The sequence below is a fragment of the Neolamprologus multifasciatus genome, chromosome 5, assembly GCF_963576455.1.
Source record: "Neolamprologus multifasciatus chromosome 5, fNeoMul1.2, whole genome shotgun sequence".
NCBI lineage: Eukaryota > Metazoa > Chordata > Actinopteri > Cichliformes > Cichlidae > Neolamprologus > Neolamprologus multifasciatus.
In genome coordinates this window covers 1549295-1568351 of record NC_140443.1, presented here as the reverse complement: position 1 = coordinate 1568351, position 19057 = coordinate 1549295, and the positions used below count along the sequence as shown (strand labels likewise).

Here is a 19057-nt window from a genome sequence, read left to right as displayed (position 1 = left end):
CCTGTAAACAGGAAAGAAATGATCAGACAGAGAGACGTGGCTTGCCGTTTCCTGAATACTCCGCCATTATTTATTCAAATTCACAATTATGCACTACTTTTATTACTTTTACAGTATTACAACTGTGTATTTACTTATTCTTAACATAGCTCACACATTCTCCATATATGTTACCAACTGTTACCAACTAGACTAAAGGGAATTAACACATTCCAATGCCATAAACATGACCAATTTTCTTGTAAGACTTGGTTCAAAATGAATTTCAACAGGACAAATCTATAAATCTCAAATAGTTTGAAAGAATGGTGCAATCAGCACCATCTTGACATGTGCACTGAATTCACGGAAACACTTTATGGCAGGAAACAAGATACTAAAAACAATACAGAATAACGGTGGAGCCGATCGCTAACATCACAGAGCATAGGAGGTGTGCGACCCAAACTAACATGCTAACCATAGCATGCTGCTAAACCGTAAACAAATACTTACAAAAGTCTAATTTACTGTAATACACAATGTTGTACGCTTTCACTTTCCAACTGTAATGGTTAATCTATGCTATCTTATGGATGTGATTGCTATTATATTCTATTTTGGGCACGATACGAACCTGTAAACAGGAAAGAAATGATCAGACAGAGAGACGTGGCTTGCCGTTTCCTGAATACTCCGCCATTATGAGAAAACAGCGCGGAGCATGCGCTTCAGGCTGCTAACAACAGGCCAAACCATGGTCTCACACTGCCACCTACTGGTACAAAAATGGAGCGTCCGCTACAAATATCCCAGGGTAGTTACCAAGTTTCCTGTTAAAATTACAGTAGTTATTTAGGGCATTCCCAAATGGAAATATCACTTACATTGAAAGCGAAATTACTTAAATTAATTCACATAAATGTGATCACACATTAGTGGGTATCACACTTTCATATCGTCACGTCTTGACTATTGTAACTCTCTCTATTTAGGCATTTGTCACTCAAGCCTGTCACACCTACATTTTGAACGGGTACTAGAAAGAGAGAGAATATTACCCCGGTACTCGCATCTCTACATTGGCTACCAGTTAAACACAGAATCGATTTTAAGGTTTTATTATTTGTTTTTAAAGCCCTCCATGGTTTGGCTCCAGGTTACATTTCAGATCTTCTTAGCCTGCACTTACCCACTCGATCTCTGCGCTCCTCCAGTCAGATGGTTTTATCAGCTCCCAGCTCAAATCTAGAGGTGACAGCTTTCTCCATTGCCGCCCCGAGACTCTGGAATAGTCTCCCCCCCTTCATAAAATTCTCTTCATCCTTGGAAGTCTTTAAATCGAATCTCAAGACCTACTTATTTTCCAAGGCTTTCGGATCTCTTTGATATTACATGTCTTACAATTCTTTAAAAAAAAAAAAAAAGTTTTCTTTCTATTTTAATTCTTTTATTATATTATCCCTCTGTTCAGCACTTTGGCCAACACTTGATGTCTTTTAAATGTGCTATATAAATAAAGATGACTTGACTTGAAACAATAACCTAAACTGGGTAAACAAGAACTAAACATGAAAAAACCCGGGACACGAGGAACATGGATACCTGGAATGTGGAAAGCAGACGACCTGAACGAGGAACAACCGGAGACTGAGGACTTAAATACACAGAAGACGAGGGAAGTGGAAACACACGAGGAACACAGCTGACACAGGGAAAGCAAAAGTAAACACACCGAACACAAGACTGTCAAAATAAAACAGGAAACACAGTGAGACGTAGATGTGACAACACGAGCTCGACACAGGGGTCGAGGGGACACGAGAGCAAGAGAGACACGTGACGAGCTGGGGAGACGAGACACAAAGACACAACTGGGACCAATAACTGTGAGGGAGACGCGACAGACTCACACTGATGATGACATAATATCTGTGAAGGTTCATCCAGGTCATTGTAGTCTATGGAGCGTGGAAAGAAAAGCAGGGAGAGGGGGAGACACAGACGAGGAACCTAAACTCAATAGAGAAACACAAACACAGAACTAATTGAAGGTTAAACTCTACACTATACGAACTAGAACACAATACAAAAGGGCACAAAACTCAAATAATTAACCAGTTATAGTGTGTCTTTGGTAGGGATGGGTACCGGTATCTGGTGCCATGATGGCACCGGTTCTGACATAAACGGTAGTAACCAGGCCGAAAAGCAGCGCACATTTCGGTGCTTTATTTCCCCTGAGCTGTGATACACTTTGGATTCTAGCCAATCATTTTACGTTTCCGAGGATAGTAGGCGGGTCCAGGTACGTATGTTCTTTCAGAGCAGAGCTACAGATTAAAAATGCCCAAGGCGAAGCGGTCATGAAACACCTGGCGACGCATAGCGTTTTTTTAAAAACCGAGAAATGCGCCGTATTTGATAGCTTGCTGCGAGACCTCACACCGAGCACATCTACTGCGGGTGTGGTGCCTGTTATCGACCCGGAGTTAGCAACATCCCCCAAAAACCTGAAGAGGAGAGTCCTGGCCCCTAGCCCTGCCAGTGTAGCAGAAATGATGAGGATGATGATGCAGCAGCAGCCGTTCTTCTCTGCGTGAGTAGCTTAATGTTGTTCGTGTATAATTTACGTTGAGTAGGCTAACCACGTTATTACATTAATGCATGTAAGGTGAACTAGCAAACACCATCATAGTTACATGCAGCTGTCTTCTTGTTTGATGGCAGATACTCCCTTCACCCTGGACAAAAAGGCTAAAATGACCAAAAAAAAGTGGAAAACAGTTAAACATGAGAGGTTTTTGGACAAAGTTTGTGTTTTTTCCATTGTTTAAGCTGCTTCCAGCCAAGAGTGATACCATATATGCCCCATAGCTGCAGAAAAGACTAACATTGTTATCTTTTTACAAAAAAACAGCTGAACATGAGAGGTTTTTGGACCAGTTTTGTGTTCTCCATTCTTTAAGCACCAGCACCGTTTCAAAAGTACCGGTTTGGCACCGGTATCGGATAAAACCTAAACGATACCCATCCCTAGTCTTTGGTTTCCAACATGCCATCAGTGCATTAGCTGCATACATCCACAGGACTGCAGTGTTAAGTTCTAAAGCTGGTCCAAAGCTGAGATAGTCTGGGATTTTGTGAGGAGGATAAAGACACCAAAGTGTAGCAGAAGAAGCTAAACAAGTGAAACAAACTGCGCTGATTTAAACCACAGGCTGGTGTTTTAATGTTCACTCATGCATGGTGAACGCTCACCTGCACAGAGGAAATCGGAGAAGATTCTCAAATTTAAAAACATTTCCTTTAAGAAGCGAGGATAATGAGAGAGGAGATCTCCCTCACTGACAGGAAAAGGTTACGTGACCTTTTCATTTGAAATGAGGCTGGGGCGATGAGATTTCACCTCTCGGAGGCAGTTAGTGGGTCTGTCGTGTCCATCGCACCTGCTGGGACTGTCTTGTTTTTGCTATTCCCCGTGGACTTCCTGCTCCCCCTGATTCTCTTTCCTCTGCCTGCATTTCTGGCACTTGAGTCATTCTGTCTGCTATCACCCAGACTCCCCTGTCGTCATTCCTGTCTAAACCTGTCTTGTCCTCTCCGAGTCTCCCGTGAGCCGCGAGTCTTTTGCCTCAATCCCTGCCCTGCTTTTCTCTCCTCTCCTGCTCTAAGCCTGTATCATTTCCTTTCTGTCAACCCTCCCCAGACTCCCTCCATCCCCCTCTTCTGTCTTTTCCCATCGCTCTCTTTCTCCTCTGGTCCACTGGACCCGTCCTCTCTTCTCCCCATGAATTTACTGTTTTAGCTTCCACTCCTACTAAACCACAATCATATTCCTTCCCTCCAAGAATCGCTTTACTCTCTTCGTCCTCGTTTCCCTGCGAGCATCCTTTTCCATCTCTTTCCTTCCTCTGTTACCACCTCAGCAGTAAGTGCCACGTTAATAATTCATGCCGTCTCTAATCTTAAGTTGTAAATAGTTAATCAGCAGCAGGGCTGTGTGACACCTCCTTTTGGCCCATCGCTGCACCACACATCCTCTGGCTCTGTAACTCTCTCTCCTGTTTTAATGTCGGCTCTCTGTCTGCACCTGCTTCCTCCTCGCTCTCAGTTTCTGCAGATTTTCTCTGCAGATTTTGGAGTTTCTTTTTCACTTGTCTTCCATGGTTAATTGCTCCACAGAAGAAAATAACTCCGGGCCTGAAATTTAAACCTCTTAAATAAAAGAGTAGAAGAAGAAAGAAAGATGGGAAGAGCTTCCATCTTTTGGGTCGTGTTGATGGCGATGAAATGATTGTTAGCAACGATTTATTAGCTTGATTAGGTTGATGGTCACGGTGCAGTTGTTGCACACAGTAAAGAAACTGTTTGCTGCATGCAGCTGTTCTTGGATCCTTTCAGCCCTCCTGACATCACCACACTATTACACCAAACCACTTTGAATATTCTTGTTGTTGGGAGCAGTGTTGGTCAAGTTACTTGAAAAAAGTAATCAGTAACTAATTACTGATTACTTCCCCAAAAAGTAATCCCGTTACTTTACTGATTACTTATTTTCAAAAGTAATTAGTTACTTAGTTACTTTTTAAAAACACGATTTACAACCTGAATAGGTGATAAAGTGATAGATCTTTCAGCCCAATTCTACTTTTTCTGCATAATCATCATACAAAATGTAATCAAATGGAAAAGTCTCTTTTTAAAACTTGTTTTATTAGTTTTAATCTTTTAACTTTATGCATCAAGCAAACATTTAATTATCTGCAACATTCTCTGACTGGAAGAAATTAGTTTAACATTTAAACCTATTTTCTGCACATTCCAGCACATAAAATAAAATATTTTGTGTGTTTACACTCAGTCTTTCAAATAGATGCAAGTAAAACACAGCAGAAAATAAATAAAGTCAAAGACTAGCGGTCCTGTAGCTCTATTTTCACCTGTAAAGCAGGAGTGGGGTAGGCGGAGGGTTACCCTGGTGCAGGTGTGCAGCGGTCAGTGGAAGAATCCGCGAGTTTCTCTGTGAGTTTCCCATTACGTCGTAGCTACTCGGTGCTTGCTCGGAAGTTTAGGGGTTTTCGCTGTAAAAAGAAGTTTTCTTCCCACGCACAACGGACACTAATGTTTTTGTCACTTTTTATGGAATCAAACTCAAAGTAAGGTCAGTACTTCCACGCTTTAAACGCTGCACGCTCATACTCTCTCTGCACTCGATATATGATCCATTGTTGATCTGCACACAGCTGTTGTCACGAACGTCGCACTCGCTTACGTCACTGTCATGAGACATTCTCGCAAAAAACTCACGGTTTTAGTAACGCAGTAACGCAGCGTTCCTACGGGAAAGTAACGGTAATCTAATTACAGTTTTTGCAATAGTAATCCCTTACTTTACTCGTTACTTGAAAAAAGTAATCGGATTACAGTAACGCGTTACTGCCCATCTCTGGTTGGGAGGACGGATGTGCTGCACAGTGACTTCCTGTCTCCCGTTCAGCAGCTTTGCTTGGATCTGTCAGACTGGACGATGGAGGCAAAGCACGAGGGAGTCTCGCCCCACAGGAGGGCAAACGATTTGATCCTCCTCAGTGCATGAAGGTGTCTTTAAATACTCACGAAATAGCACTCTCTGTTCCACAGGGGGCGCTCTCGAGCTCATCCAGAACGAGCTCGCGCTGAACAAGAATACAACTCTGTGTTTTGCTGTTTCTGACAGAGCTAATAGAGACATTTGAGATGTTTTACAGGTTTCTATGGCAGCTGTGAGCATCAACGACGTCACAGCATCACGAGTCGCTTTACAGCATCCACCGTTTGGATTTGAGCGGCCTCCTGATCACCACCACAACCAGCTGCTTCTTCTACTTCTGCTCGACTGCTGGAGTCATCGTTTGGAAACTGGAGCCATCCTGGCAGGCGTTCTGTAAATCGACCAATCAGCACGCACTAACAAAATGCTTGTGTTTTATGGTCAAAATCAGCTTCACTGTGAGAAAAACTAAAGAACATGAGAGTCCTTTGTAATACAAAGTGGGGTTTTTGGAGGCAGGGAGAAATAATTATTTTAGCTGTTTAGCTCCACTCACTCTCATTCATTGAGGACGATTTCCTGCTGCGCCCTGCATGAGTCGCTGCCAGTTTGTACAATGGAATTAATAGGAAGTGGAATAGCTCTCTTACAGCAGCTCTGGTGCTTTCTTGTCATTTCCTGCTGGTGGTTAAAAAGCCCTGAAAGCTGCAGTGTTGTTGTAGAATACACAACCCCAAAACCGAGCCGTGCAGGAGACAAGAGTTGGGAGTTCGTCTCGTAATCGGAAGGTTGCCGGTTCGAGCTCCGGCTCAGACAGTCTCGGTCGTTGTGTCCTTGGGCAAGACACTTCACCTACCACCTACTGGTGTTGGCCAGAGGGGCCGATGGCGCGATATGGCAGCCTCGCCTCTGTCAGTCTGTCCCAGGGCAGCTGTGGCTACAACTGTAGCTGCCTCCACCAGTGTGTGAATGTGAGAGTGAATGAATAGTGGCATTGTAAAGCGCTTTGAGGGTCTCAAAAAGCGCTTTATAAATGCAATCATTATTATTAAGAGGCAGGCTCGAGGTAACAGGAAGCAGGAAAAATGGGGGGACTGTTGAATCATATCTGTTATTAATCTCTGTCTCTCTTCCACAGCATGTCTTTATCCTGTCTGCCTTCTCTCACATCAACCAATCACAGCAGATGGCCCCGCCCCTCCCTGAGCCTGGTTCTGCTGGAGGTTTCTTCCTGTTAAAAGGGAGTTTTTCCTTCCCACTGTCTCCAAAGTGCTGCTCATAAGGGGTCATATGGTTGTTGGGTTTTTCTCTGTATCTATGAAGCGCCTTGAGGCGACTTTTGTTGTGATTTGGCGCTATATAAATAAAATTGAATTGAATTGTTTATCTGTACGATCTACAGTTTTACTTTGAAATATTTGGTTCCAAATATTAATCTCCACATGTTCCTATACGAGAAATACAACATTGTTACAAAGAGCAGAGATATTTGGTGTTTGGTGCCTAAATTCTGTAACATGAACACATTTGCTTTTGCTTTTCAGCGACTTATGGGAAGAAAAAGTAGTTTCCGCTCGCGTGGCGTTCAAAGCGTAGAATCCCGTAGATCGGCCCAGATCGTAAGCATCTTGATTTCATTCGAACTCTTAAAAAAAAGTGCAGCAAAGCAAAGATTTTCGTCGGGATTCTGGCACTTCCCCATTTATTTTCCTTTATAGTAAATAGATGGAGCGAAAGAATCACTTCCTCGAGGTAAACTGCAGCTGCAATGACTGAGTTTTCCTTGTGCAGACTGAGTCTGACAGTAAAGGGAGCTTAATCTTCAGTACAGCAGGCAATCTGCACTGGAATTTATCCTTCACCAGTTGCGGCCGTGCCAGATTCACAGAGGATTTAAATCACTGAAGATCTTTGCAATTTCCACACACCGCCAGACGCCTCCAGGTGATGTTAGCCCCGTGCAAAAAGGCTCCTCTGTGCAAAGCCTCTGTGGAATACGAATCGCTAGTTTGTACTTTTCCTTTCATATCCTGCTAGAGGTGCAGGAAGCTAAATATGTAAAGACAACAACGCTAATATAATGACCGGCTAGAAGGGAAACAACAAGCTGGAGGGCACAACTGGGTTCACACAACCAAAGAATTATTGAGCTTGCATCGTGTTTTTCTGCTCTCGCTCATCTTTGGCTCCCACCTCTATTTCTGCATCTCTTGTGAATGTCAGCAGGGCTGAATCGCTCATTTGTCCAATATTTTGCCAACATCTACAAATCTATTTGTTTCAATCTCGCCTCATTCTCCACTTCTCACTCTAATAAATTCAAATTCAAATATGTTTTACAGGCACCAGTGGACACACTGCAGAAGCGATATTCTCCATCAACTCAGCCAATATTTCCCCCAGACAGCTTGACATTTACATTTTGGGGGGTCTGCCTGTCTGCTTTAACAGTATTGACTTATAGTGAGCAGCAGTGGAATCTATGAATGAACACAATAGGAAATACATTTAAATATCACATTATTTTTTAACATCTCAGCGCGCGTTCGATGGATTAGCACGATATTTGCTAAAAATATTCAGACTAGACAAGTTTCAAGTTTTGGTTTCCCTTCCATGGGGATTAGTGGATACTGTGGAAACATCACCAGCTAATAAATCCTGACTGTATACCTGCTGTTTTCTTTGGACAAACTGAAATAAATTGTCAGTCCTCTTTCTGGGTCAAAATTTAAATATGTCTGGAACACCTGAAAACTTACAGGGATCCAAGTCCAGATGAAATCTCACCTACGAAACACCTTTGACTGTGGATCATTGCATCCAGTGGTAAAACGCAGCGTGGCTGCTGCAGCGCCGTTAGCTGCATCAGTCAGACCTCACTTCAGCGACTCTGGCTGACTCAGAGCGCTGCTGCCCAGATTTTAACCGGCACCAAGAAATATGAACATATTACTCTGCTACAGGCCGCCCGTTAAATTCCTTATTGATTTTAAAATTTTGCTCATCACTTTGAAAGCATTAAATGGCCTTGCTCAGAAGTGCATCGAGGACGTATCACCCCATCGTGTGCCTGGGTGTTTGGTTAGGACAGTAACTGCAAAGCTCCTCCTTCCTTCTTTGATATTTTTTCCATGTTATTAACGTCAGATTCTGACGTACATTTACTACAAATGATGAAGAAAGGTTTATGTCACCCTTTTTAACTGAGTAGTCCAAAATCAGTCGAATCCACAGTAATCTGTCATACAAAGTCAAGGAAAACAGCAATATTTGAGAATCTACTCTTTGGGTTCAGTTAGGATCGTAAGGAGACTGGCAGTGATAACTCAACTTAAAGAAGGAATATCCCTCCACTCAGAATGAGACACTGACAACTTAAAGGAAGAAAAGTGATTTGAGTGTATTCAACATTTAAATGGTCCAAAACATAGACATGAACAAAACATTTAAATAATCTCAAACATGTAAATCTCAACAATGTACAACATATCACTTAAAGTGTCCATAAATGTATTAGGTAGGCTGTCCATTTCAGTTCAGTGCACTTAGTATTCAGGGTTCTTAGTAAGTGTTAATTGTCTTTAGTCACTGGTTTGCTTTTTGATGCATCAGGTTTTTTTGTGTTAAGTGGAATCAGATCTGACCCAAAAAAGGAAAAAGTAACAACATAAAGCGTCCTGAGATCTCAGAAAAAACGTTAATCCAAAAAAGAATTTGCAAATCGTTGCATCCTACCACCTCCAAGTGAACAGGTGGCCTTCAGATTGAGAACGTCCTGTCTAGGCACCTCCAGTGGCATCCAGTCCTTAGACGGCACCGCTCAGTCCTTGCAGCAGATTTCTACCACATAAAAAAAACCAGCCTGCACACAACGTGCAGTGCAATCACTTCACTTGTAAAATAAAACATGAGTTTCTCTAGTGTTATCCCTTTTTCCCCCCTCACACATCTATACAGTTCTTATTGGCCAATAACAATTTATCAACAACAAAAATACATTTCACTGCAAATCATGAAGCATGAAAAGTGTCTCCGTGGTGTGTTAGCTAAAACGTCACATATAAACGCATTAGCCCAGGGAGCACATGTGGGTACGCTAGCATACCTTCCACAGGCTAACGCGGCTAAGCAATCGTTAGCAGGTTCTAAGACAAACATCACATTTCTGACAAGCATCCTGACTGGTTTTATGCTCAGAAACTGGACTGTGAATCACAACTTAAACTGCAACTGTGAGACTCACCTGGATATTCTTCAAAGAAAACATTAATTCCGTAGCGCAACACGTTACAGGACTGAATCTCCACACAGCTTTGCGCATCTAGCTCCGTGCAGGCGGATGCAGTGAAAGAAAGTCACCACGCACGCGCTATGGTGCATTCACGGTACATGGGAAAACTCAGAACTTAAACAGTAACACTTCAAATTAGAATAAAAATGGAATACAATTGGCAATAAAATAACCATGGGTTACATTTACATGAAATATTCCCACACGTTGCACACCAGCTGTATCCTGTTAGATGGTGACTTACTGGTCATCCTGTTGGTTGGTTCCCATGTTAGGACAGTGTGCTCTGGGCCTTTAACCATTATGCTAACATTAGCAGTATGGTCAATCTGCAATCAGTCTTCTTATATTGTCTTTAATGGCCATGCAGTCCAATTACTGCTCTCTCTGCATGCGATTGTTCACTTCGTAAAGGACTTTAGTTCTTTTTATTATATATGTAGCCAGACCGTGACAGGAAAACTGCGTTGCTGTGATGGATCGTGAGCCGGATGAACTGCGAGGTCACCGAGGTTCTGGTTTTAAAGCTCTGTTTGCAGGTGCAGATGTGCAGGTGCAGATGTGCAAGTGGACTGCAGCAGGATGCTTTACTGTGGTCCTGTGAAACTGCTGAAATCCTCATGATTGTTTGGAGGCACCTGGTGGGTCACTGGCTCGAGTAGTCTATATGTAAAAGGTGACGTCCACATCAGAGTAATTACAATAACGTCCTGCTGTAAATGTTCCTCTACCACAGCTTACTTTTTGTTCCTCTGACCTTTTATACTTTTTAATTTTACCTTTACTGCCACTTTTGTCTCTTAATGTATTTCACGTTTCCATATTTATCTCCTCTGGTCATGTTAAATCATTCACTCTCTTTATTTAGTCGCCCTGTTTCCATTTGCCTCCAGAGTTTTCTTCTTCTTGTCCTTTATCTCACCCTCCTCTCTGCCTCTTTTGTTCCACCCCTCGTACTGCTTCTTGTTTTATCTACTTTCCTTCTACATCGAATGCCTGAGACATGGTACTGTACATCACATGTCTGTATGTCACCATCTCCTGACAACCATGTCTTCTAATAATTATCTTTATATAGAACTAATTTCCCAGAGCAAATATGTTTTGAAAGAAATGAATGCTGACTGGATCTTCCAATTAATATGAGGGAAGGTTAATTAACATATGTCACTGACAGTGCATTTAATTTGTTTTTAAAAAAGCTCACCATACAGTAGAACATGCTCATACACTCAGACTGCAGCGTTATTAGATTTCTTTAAAGGTTTGCTCAGATTCTCATTAACTTCTACTTCATTTTCCCCACAGTTAAACATTTAATAAACATTAAAGTACAAAATAAACCAAGAAACTGATTTGATAATGTTCAGGCCTGCACAGAGTGCAGTGAATAACTAAACAGCTGCAGGACTCAGAGGATAAGAGGTGAACTCTGAGAGGCAGCGTCACTGCTGTAGCGTGTAAAATCAAAAATACAGAAAAAGGAAAAAGAAAACAATTTGCCTGCTGTGACACCGAAATGCAGGAACACACAGCTCGAGTGGACGGGATGACGGAGGATTGAGGGAGACGATATATATATACATATATATATACACACACATACATATACACACACACACACACACACATATATATATATACATATACATATATATACACACACACTGGAGATTAGGGCAGTGTGGACACGTCGGGGAAACACAGCTGAATGGAATCAGACTGACGAAGCAAACTGAACATAATCCGGTCTTTAAGTAATGACGTATGAACCTGCTTCTGGGTCCAAACTACTGTGTTTATTAAGGCTGTTTGTGTTGTTAACATGTTTTAATGTTTTGTATCTTGTTCTATTTAATCTGAACAAGCCCCTAAAACAGTCAGTGATCACTGTCGGCCTCCATCAGTTTTTATCACCACTGTTCATTTTAAAGCTCAGTTTTTAAACCCTTACGATGTAACTACAGCCCAGCCCAGCAGCAGTATATTAATGACTAACCTCGTATTGTGGATGGATTATCTCAGTTGTTCTCCTGACTGAAGTTTGGTCCGTTTACAGCATCCTGCCATGCGATTGCATTTTTCTCTAACCATCGGGAACCCTCACGTTAACTTTTAAAGAAGTTAGCGTTCATCCTCCAGCTTCACTGTGTTTATGCTATGCTAACATAGCTGTGTAGCTAGCGCTCACGTAGCACATCATTATATAGCAGCTAGCCCAACTTCAGTAACCCTACAAACGTCACTGCTGTTTAGTTTTCTGTCTTCATTTATGTTGGAAGTGACAGCAGAGCTGTACATTTGAATGCTTCAGAAATCTCAGTCAGAACATGCTATATCATGTTTAGGTGGAAGCTAGCGAGCTAACTTACTGCTAACTAACTCTGTTAAACATCATAAATCCTGTTTTCATGGATGCCTGGATGTTAAACTTAATTGTTACACCTGGTAAAGCAGCAACGCTGATCATTTTATTAAAGTTTAAAGACTTTAGACAGTTTTTAATGTAACCCAGCGAAGGAGATTTTATTTTCACAGTGTTTTTAAAGGAGGGAAACCTTCCTCCAAACGGACAGAGCAGTGGAGCAGCCAAGGGAAAGCACACGAATTAAAGACTGTATAATTAAAATATAATTTATTATATTTAAATGGTTAAAAATGTAAAATGAATTAAACCAGCCCTGGCCAGGGGACAACACAATAAAAATCAATAAAACACAACATTAAAAGTCCAGTGGCGTCCGCCACGGTATAAAAGTCACTAAGAATCAAAAATCCAGTGAAGCGGTGCAGAAGGGAAACCCGGCGGCGTCCTCGCCTTCCTCTCCGCGTTCTGCGCCCTGGTGCGCTAAAGAAAGGAAGGCAGCGGCAGTCACTACTCTTTTAGGCAGCTATCATTCATTAAAGGGGACGAGTCATAAGACTTACCCCGGGTGGGCAGAGCTCTCAACTCTGCCCGCCGTTTCTTTGTAACCGCCAATCGGCACCGGCCCATCCGCCGCCTCTAATTTCCCGCAGACGCGTAACCGGGCCTCCTGTTGCTGCAGCAATCGAACCTCTCGCTCCACGTCCTTGGTCGCTGGCGCTGTATCTTCCTCCATCCTTAACGCCAAGCTCAACCAGTCTTATGTGTCACTGAGCACTCTCTGTAAATTACCACTCCCTCCTTTCCTCTCAGGTGTGTCGAATTAGTAAAACGGGAAAAGGGCGGAGTCTCTCCAGGACAAATTGACAGATGCAACCAAAACATGCAATATCAAAAAATAAATAAACACACTTCACATTAGAACACAGCAAAGAAAAACAACATCCGTCCTTCCCTGGATGACATTAACTGAGTGATGCCGCAGTGATCGTTTGACTTTGACCTGAAAGGGAGTTTGGAAACGTCAGATTTAAAGACTGGATACACACAAGACAGGTGACAATCAAAATAAAACAGGAAGTAGCACACAATGAGACTGACTAAGACACGTGGGCTCTACATTGAGTCTGGGGATATATAGACATGAACAGACAAGAAATCAAGAACCAGAAATACAAACTCAGAGGCACTGGAAAGTAACATACTCAGGAAACAGAACATTAACTTCTACATCCAATAACATAAAAGACAACAAGTCCAAAAGAAAACTGAAACATTGGGTCAAAGACGCAGGACGTGACACTGTGCTGACACTAAAACTAATGTGGTGACCTTGTTCTGCACTTAAGCCTTTTAAGATATTTTCTATTCACAGCAGAAGCAGACTACATAATAGAGGCTGTATCGAAGAAGAATCATCAACAGATTCAAAAGTGCTTTAATTCTGCAGCCATTCATTGGTAATGGATTTGTTTTCATTTACTTTTTGTTTATGAACAGCTGTTTGTGCCACCTCACCATTTACAGGGACATAATGAAGAATAAAGAAAGAATTACATGATATAATAAACATGTCAGTGTTTTCATACATGAGCAAAGTGAACGAGCGCCACAGACAGAAAACTGCCCTTAGAGCAGCTCTTTGCTAATAAGAGTAACAAAATCATTTCCTACCAACAGCTAGATCTTTCACCATTATCATAATGATGCTTCCAAATTGCTCAGACCATAACAGATTGATGTTCACTGTAATTCTCAGTAATTTGATCTGATTGACTTGGACCAGTTTTAAGCTCCTACACGTGCATTTCAGGGCTGATATCTAACTGTGCTCTACTCCCATTCGTCATAGATATTGATATATTCAAAATCATATTATTGCCACTGACCCAATTATGGGCAGCATTCACTTCGTGTCTCAAGACGTTATTCGGTTAGCTTTTATTAGCTGAGTAAAACGTGGTACATTACAGCTGAAGTCTAGTTTAAGACACACGGTGACTGTCAGCAGAGGACAGACATCTGTGGAACATCTGTCAGTGTAACAAACTCAGCTTCTATCCAAAGCAGCAAAGCTGTTGAGACCAAGTAACAGTTTAGTTTAGCAATTAACAAATTAAATTAAATCAGATGCTGCACTGAAGGTCAGGAATGCGACCTCCTTCTCTTGGTTAGTTGCATTTGTAACACCCGTCCCACGTTCTATTGAGAGGGGCCCTGGGTTCCTGTTGTTACTTTCCTATTGATACTCCCTTTTTAATGCTTATGGTATAAAATATGCAATAAAACTACACTATATGGAAATAAATCACACACAAGCAGGTCAATTATAAAGTTAACTCCACTTTAGCGAATGCTTAATTAACAACACAAAAGAAAATAAGTAAAATCAATAAAGTTTGTTAAACAATGGTAAGGTATCTACCTCAACAGAAACAAAATAATCAAATAATATTGTGGGCCCACACGCACACCTCAAGTGCTACAGTCTTTCTGCTAGCAAACCCCTGGTTGCAGGCCTGAGTCGTGGCTCGGGTGCGTTGGGACCTAAAACAATATGGTCGCTTCACTTGTTGCCAAGCAGTAAAAATAAAAAGCACGTGTATAGAGATTGAAAATGTGACGCCATTCAAGGGTAAAACCGCAAAGAATTCTGGGAACTCGTGGCAAGAGGTACTAGCGCACGCAGGCTTTCAATTGAAATCAGTTACACAGCGATAAAAAGAAACAAAAAACTCTCAGAAGCTGTTGTATTGTTAACTGCAATAGCCGGTCGCATGACAGCCACGGGAAGCCGACGGGTAAAGAGATCGTTTTTTTATCGGATTACGTCGTTGAAGAGAAATTGTTCGAGCCATGTTTCCGAAGTAAAAAGAGGCGACGGATGGCCTGGATTACAGCCATTCAAAGACCAAATATAACGTCCCAGAACACTCCAGCTCACAGGTTAGTCTGCTCCAAACATTTCCACAAAGGTCAGTCTTCTGTTGTAGTTAATACGTCATTTTATATAACATAATTGGTGATATAGGTTACAAGCAAGTCTGGCGCTGAACAGAAATTGTCGCTATGCTCATTTGTTTATTGTGCATAAATAGTATAATTAATTGCCGTTGAGCTTAAAGGTCCTATTAGTAAACGGTTAATGAATGTGTATTTATGAAGACGATTTGTGAGACTGGTAAACTTATGATACGTATGATGGTCTTTCATTCTACACGGTGCATTTCAAGGTCCTGTACCCATCCGTCGGTAAACTGTACCGGGGCTTGTTGCAGTGACCTGAAGTTACTAAACTTCTTGAGTGTATGCACTCACTCCAAGAACCGTATGATTATAAATATGAGCGTGGTGAAAGTTGGGCAGCACGCTAACGTATTTTGTCCCTCTGTGTGCTCATAAGGGTATAAACCTTTCACTCCTTTGATTTTTTCTTTGACTTTTCATCAAGTCTGTCTTTGTACGGACCGGCATTGTTATCCTTCGTTTTGTACATAACTTTTTTGGGGGGCAAAGAAAAAGCAAGAAGGTATTGGAACCGGAGAATGAACGTTTTGCGGTGCTGCAAATGCTTGCATTTGATGCGGTACTTGGATTTTTTGCCACGAGTTACCGGCATGCAATGCGCGAAAGTCACGTGGTCTGTTGACAGTTGACAGTGGTCTGTCAATCTCTATACAACAGTACTCACACATCCAGGCAGTTCAAGGGGATAGCGGGGAAACTGGGTCACGGCTACCAGCAGGCCGCGGCAGCAGCACTCACGGTCGTCCTTTCCACGTGCTCCCACGTGAACACATAACTTCAGCACACCAGCAGAAGGGACCTCTCTGACACGCCAGCAAGACGTCCGTCTCCTCCTACTGAATCACACAACCCCGCTAAATGCTAGTTCACATGGGATAACATTCAATCTTAGCATTAGCTTAATCAATAAAACAGAGCAGAACAAGAGCTTAGCGAATATGCTAGGCTACGCTAGCGGCTATGTTAGCAGTTATGCTAGCGGCTAATCGCGGTTAGCAGTTAGCCCGTTTTACACAATAACATTGGGTACAAGTGTCAGACAAAATTCACATTTACCTCACAGTAGGGTACAACAGTTCTCGACTCAGTTAACTATCCGTCAACCCGAAAATACGTCTGTCGCCTTCTATGAACTCTGCATTCACTCGACACTGTTCAGCTCTCGTCTCTCTCGCTTCCTGCAGAGTGCACACGGCTCCCCACTTACTCCCACCCATCTACCTGAGACTACTTCAGGGTTCACTGGAGCTGTAGTACATGTCAATACCATATCAAAAATAATGACATAAACCTCAAAATACAAATAAAAAGGTTGTGCATTTAACTGACACACATCACATACTTTGCAGGCATTTGTATACATTCTTGAACACATTAAACATTTGCAATTAACTATCAATATTAATGAACAAATTTAAATAATGAGCTACTTATATAGCCAGGGCTACACATTTATAACTGGAAGCACTCGTGAGTTTCCTTTGTACTGTTTTTCTACTCTGGTTCAACACAGAAAAATCTGCTGTAACCTTAGAAAAATTGTATTTATTAGTAATGAATTGAAATCTGATCAGAGACGGGGTAACGAAAGTAAGAAGTCTAAAACTTTGTATCCACACTAATCGCATCTCTGGGTCTGGAGACATGACGTCACAAAACAATGCGAGTAAAAAGCCTCTGAATATAATCCACGCAGGCATTTTTTAATGGTACAATATAAATGTCATTTCTAGTAGACAGGGCTGGTCCACAGAGCTGATCGTGACAGAGTTAATGGAAAAAACGAACCTAGTCGGCAAACTGAGCATAAAGCTGTGAAATTAGCTGAGAAGCTGCAGAGGATCCACGTTACACTCAAAGCTGATTTATTTAAGGCTGAATAGATCCGTGCTTTCCTCATCTGGGACTGAGAACCGACCACTCGTGTGTTTATTACTGGTTTATTGGTTTTAATGTAAAATCGAATTCTTATTTATTTGAACTGAGAGTTTCCCTTGAACAGTTTGTAGATATTCTAAAAAAAAAAAAAAAAAAAACACAGGATGATGCTGTCAGGATCCTGGATCTCCTGACCCAGAGTTTTGAGTTTCTTGTGTCTCAGGGTTTTCTTTGTTGCCTCAGTTTATTCTATAGTCTAGTATCTTAGTTTGGGATTAATAGAGAGGACACCGAAGTTAGCGTCTTGCTCAGGCCTGAGCTCATTTATTTCTCCACATATACACAATACAAATGCATTCTTCCCATAAAATAACAGAGTTCATAAACAAAAATAAAGTTACAAAAAGCATTCTCTCAAAAGCAAAATAAATACAAACTAATTCAAAATGACTTTACATACTCACAACTTAAACAAAACACTCGCGGCTAAAGCATAACAACATACCAAAATAACCCATCTCACATTCACACCTTTCCCCACATTCGCGCCATATACGCTATTACTTCTGAACATGGCGGCAGACGACTGCAAACGTTGTTTCACCAACGAAAAGCTTTCCCCTTAACACATGTACTCAGTGCTGCTTGGCTAACACTAAAACAAACACTACAACACATTTCCGGAAGTCGCAGGTTGCCACTGTCATAGCATATACCTAGAGTGCTACGTAGCATTATAGCATTATGCCGATGATACACTAATACTCATTACAACAAAATACCACAAAACAACATCATCACAATCGTCTCAAAATATAGCCGAACAGTTGTTACTCAACTTACATGACATTTAGAAGCAGTTCGGTAACATAAAAGTTTGTTTGTCAGTACCTGTGGATTAATAGAGAGGACACCGAAGTTAGCGTCTTTCTCAGGCCGGAGCTCATTTATTTCTGAGCTGCGCATGCGCAGAGCCCATAGCTAGAGTCTCTCTGGTAGTTCCACAGCAGTGCAAGAGCACCATCTACTGGCATAATGAAATATAACCATGGTCTGGCAACACATAACAATGTCAAAATAAGTCACAATAATAAACAGAAAATAAGGGGGTAATTGGTTTTCTTACAAAAATAAACATGTAGCTTTTTCAACCTGCTATACTCTGTTTCCCCTAGTCAGTCTGCATCTGTGTTACATTTCCTGTTTTACTTTGAAGGTCTGTGTCCTACGTGAATGTATTGAATTTGTTATGTCTGATTTCTCCCAGCTGTGCTCCCCTCCTGTGTCTCATTCTCGTTTCTCTGAGTCAGTGTCGCGTTGTCCATCGTGCCGTGTGTTTCCAGTGTCTCCCTGTACAGAATTCTCCCAGTTTTGACATGGTTTTGTATTATTTCCGAGCCTGCAATAAAGCAGTGTTTTTGAGTTCCCATTTCTGCCTCTGTGAAGCCTGTGTTTGAGTCCTCACCCCCTGCCTGCACACAGCGCTTCCTGACCGATGCAGCCTGTGTTAGGACGACAAGCAGGAACAAAAATGCAGGTGAACTTTTGTACTGTCCAAAAATGGCTTTTTGTTACTTACATTCATTCAGACAGAAAACTGAAAAGGAGCTGCTGAGTTTCTCCAGATGTAAAAATGTTCGTATGAGCCATTAAGAAACTATTTGAAACTGGAGGTCAACTCCTCGGGCAGTCCTGAGCTGGTTTCAACACTGCTGATAGTTTAACGTCTCTCTCTCTGGGAATCTCATTGATCACTGGGATTTGACCATGTGCAACCTGTGCAACGCAAAGATCACCGTCTGATTTAAACAGACCTGGATGTCATGTGGAGCATCATCGCTGGCTATGACTGAAGAGTCCACAGTTAGCCTGAAGGCAGCACATCACATATGAAGCACAAGCAGAGGAGCCTTTATCTTTTTCCAAACGGTCATGGAGGCAAACTGGGAATGTGTGCCTGAGAAAGACATGTGATGGAGAC

The 19057-nt window shown here is 41.9% G+C and overlaps 2 long non-coding RNA genes across 2 annotated transcripts in view; both read right to left on the bottom strand.

Annotated features, from left to right (window-relative positions):
* LOC146517750 (uncharacterized) overlaps positions 1–19057 on the bottom strand; it is a 75758-nt gene that overhangs the window by 3270 nt on the left and 53431 nt on the right. The gene's annotated exons all lie outside the window — the stretch shown is intronic.
* LOC146517751 (uncharacterized) lies at positions 8891–11381 on the bottom strand. Its single transcript, XR_014874216.1, has 2 exons — positions 9759–11381; positions 8891–9377 (listed from the first exon to the last, which is right to left on the bottom strand). It is a non-coding gene; the product is annotated as an uncharacterized LOC146517751 (long non-coding RNA).